We start from the raw sequence: 3824 nt of genomic DNA, 5'->3' as shown, positions 1-3824 counted from the left end.
GTTTATAAAATAAAAAAGTTTGAAGGAAATACGCTAACCAGAAGGGAACACGTACTTTGTGGAATACACTTCCACTTAAGTCAGTGTGTGGTGATGTGGGGGTCACTGACAGCGGGACCCACGGGCCCACTGATCAGCTTTGACCAGTCGCCGCGTCCTCCTCACCCGCGGCAGAACAGAGGAGCCTCACTGGCGTCGATTTGCTGACGAACGGCTGCACCTCTCGACGAGCTTGGCACATGGGGAAGATCAGGTCGAGGCAACGCCGTGGGTACTCGCGAGGATCCATGGAGTGGACGAACTCGCCAACGGCGAGGTTGGCCGAAGGGCTCCAACGAAGGTGAATTGGGGCTTCTCTTCGACAAGCTTGCTCTAGCGAAGTTGATGGTTGCAAAGGGTTCGATGAAACTCTAGGAGTCTTCAGGCGCACAAAGACTCCAGGGATCGTGAGACATCGGCGTTGGAGGCTAGTTAAAACTGGTTAAATACTTTCTCCATTCCTTATACAAAGCCATAAACTTATATTACAGGTAGCAAGGTAAAATTTAATGACTGCTTGGCAAGTTAATTTTTTTCCATTAACCGAAATCATTAATACACTTGCATGCATGTAAGGAGAGAATGGGAAAGAAGTAGCATAGTATTATTATGACTACATGCATGCAAGTGTTAAACAAGTTGATAGTACGAAAAAACGTCATTAATTTTTACCTTGATTTTTTTGCATGGTAATACGTGTCTCATTGATATCATAAAAATCAAAGTACAACTAATGTAATGACCGACATGACAAAACTAAAAAAACAGCAGGACGTCTCAGTTTTACACCAACGCCCGTCACCTGCCTCTGGCACCACCACAACAGCCATTGAAGGAAAAAAAAAACAAATCACCTCTTCACCCGAGCTCTACGCGGCTCCATCGCTGATATGCAGCTTTGCGGACCTCTAAGGTGGCTCACCAAAAGCAAAGTCATCGCCGTTGAACGAATCAGATCGGAGCAACGCCCCGGACACGCCATCAAACTCTAGATCTGGCACCCCAGCACGACTACGACGCCGAAGGAGGAAACCATACCTATCATCCATCAACCAGGAACCCAGCACACGTTCCGTCTTCCAGATGTCGTCAATGCAGACCACAATGTACATCCGCTCCTAAACTACTTTCCAAGTTTCGCACAACGTTGGAGCAAACACCATCGCAACGGCGGAGCCCGAGGACACATGTCCATCAGGAGGATGCCGCCGCCGCCACACCATCCTTACTTGAACAAACTGATTTCCAAATCCGTCCCCAACTATAGGACCGATTGCCTCATTGGGGACATATCTAAATCCTTTTTAATCAGCGTCGCCATTGCTGCTGCCGAAACAAAGACGATGAACAGCCAAAAAAACCTAACCTACTAGGGTCTAACCTAATGCTACACAATCCACACATGACGACCGAGGTCGCCGGCGGAGGGGAGCCGCCAGAGGAACGAGGAAGAGAGACTCTCATGGGGGCGGCTAGGGCTTTTAGTCATCTGCTTGAGAGAAAAAGACGGAACTGCCTGTTATTTGTGCCTTTTTTTTATTTTTGCCTTTATTATTATTAGTGGCCTTGTATAGACACAGAATGTACTTTTAACAGTGATATCTAACCTAGACGAAAAGGGCGGCGAATCCCCACCCGGGCGTCTCCGCCGGTGGTACCAACTCCGAGTAGATCTCCCCTTTTCCTTCGATTCGTGGTCGAATTCGATTCCGGAGCGGCCTTTCAACGATTAAGGTAAGGAACTCGTCGCCGGATCTCCCCCGCCTGTATGTATATATATCCCCGTTTCTCTCTATCCTCATCCATCCCCAATCGACTCGTCTGCAGATCGCTGCTAGCTTTGTTCGTTCCCACCTCCACTCCAGCAAATCAAATGGAGCCTCCGCGCACAGGCCTCAAGTCTGGATCTTGCGATGATCTGGAGAACGGGCGCAGAAAAATGATGGAGGAGTATGAGGCTGGACTTGCTGGACTTTTGGAGCTTGAGGCGCTCGAGCGCGAGATGCGCGAACTTGTCCCCGCAGCGACCAGCGCAATCGCGCTCCTGGCCACTCCAAGGGTGGGTGATACGAGGGAGACCTACTGCCATGTTTGCCATGATGATTTCGAGGAGGGGGGACAAGCTGAGGGCGATGCCATGCGCCCACTCTTTCCATCAGCGCTGTATCTTCAGGGTGCTCAGTGTTAACCGTCTGTGCCCAGTCTGCAGCTACGAACTTCCGGGGGACTACCTGGAGATGCCTTGAAACCGCTCATGAAAGATTGTTTCCTGTGATCCTTTCTTAATTATGCAGCGTTCTGTATAATTCTTAATTATGCGTTGCTTTATCTATCTGTAGTGCAGATCAGCAACTTTTGTCATCTCGTTGGAGAATATTGCTCCTACAACATTATTCGGTTTAACTCTGCTATTATGCTAAACCTCAATACATATTTTTGAGATATCCCCAAACTGAGTTGTCCTGCACGCATATTTTGTCCCGCTGATGTTCTCAGATATATGTTGCTCACCTGATTGTCATTGTCATCAGCAACTGCACTTTCATAAACCATTATGCTGCTCTCTTGTGTGATCGTTGCACACATAACCTGGTTTGGCAGCAACCTATATAATGTTACAACATTTATGAAGTTCCTTTCTGCATGGAGACTGTACCAGAAGTTAGTGGCCTTTGTTTGGATTGGATCAATCAATTTATTGCAAGTATTGCTTGCAATGAAAAGTTGAAGTTCTGACTAAAGATATCATAAATTTTAGGTGTTTGTTAGCTAGTATCTCAGAATTGAAGAATATGTACAGCTAACTAGTGTATGTGCTAACCGGATGCAATTAAACATATCACATTTGTACTTTTTATTTAGGGCATATCACATTTGTATTTACAACTGAGGTTGACTTGGATGATACTGTGTGTGACACTTTGCTATGTGAGCTTGTCGCATCGGTACGAAAGAACAAGTCCAATTCAGCAAATAAAAAGGGACGCCCAACTAAAAAAAGCAAAGGTCTCTAAACAAAAAATTGGTTCATCATGAAAGGAATGTTTTGAAATAGCAGATGTTTTGATGACTTGACTAAACATAAACACATTGCCAATTGTGTAAAGGACCATGCTTTAGATTTTGTGGCCATCACTGAGTGTGGCAAAAGGGACTTTCCAACACGTGATCTTGACCACTTTTCATCTGGTTACGATTATGAATGGCACATTCTACCACCGTCTGGGAGGTCAGGGGGTATATTGCTAGGCATTCACTCCACTTATTTGAAACTTTTGTCCACGTCAAAGGGGAAATATCATATCAAATTCCACCTATGTAATAAGTCTGACAATTTCTTGTGGAGCTTGGTGGCCTTATATGGCGCTGCTTAGGAGGAGTTCAAGTTAGCTTTTCTTAAAGAACTGGTCAACACCTGCCGAGAAAATCCACATCCCATGTTAACTGGGGGATTTCAATATTCTGAGATATCAGCAGGAAAAAAACAATGATCGGTTTGATTCTAGATGGCCGTTTCTTTTCAATGCGGTTATTGATATCCTTGATTTGAGGGAACTCACAATGTCTGGTCGTCGGTATACCCGGCCCAATAACCGTGCAAATCCAACCTTTGAAAAACTTGACCGGGTTCTAGTTACAACCGACTGGGAATATAAATATCCCTTAGCCTCGGTACGAGCGCTAGAAAGAATTGAGGCCTTATCGGATCACGCTCCATTGCTAACCGATTTTGGCCAGGGAGCTCCAAGGGCTAATCAACATCCGTTTAAATTTGAACTGGGTTG

At 45.7% G+C, this 3824-nt stretch overlaps 1 long non-coding RNA gene across 1 annotated transcript; it reads left to right on the top strand.

Annotated features, from left to right (window-relative positions):
• Positions 1–1569: 1569 nt before the first annotated feature.
• On the top strand, positions 1570–2491 carry LOC125513521. Its single transcript, XR_007285969.1, has 2 exons — positions 1570–1773; positions 1867–2491. It is a non-coding gene; the product is annotated as an uncharacterized LOC125513521 (long non-coding RNA).
• Positions 2492–3824: the final 1333 nt, after the last annotated feature.

Source organism: Triticum urartu, chromosome 6, assembly GCF_003073215.2.
Source record: "Triticum urartu cultivar G1812 chromosome 6, Tu2.1, whole genome shotgun sequence".
Lineage (NCBI taxonomy): Eukaryota > Viridiplantae > Streptophyta > Magnoliopsida > Poales > Poaceae > Triticum > Triticum urartu.
This window is presented reverse-complemented; position numbering and strand designations above follow the sequence as displayed.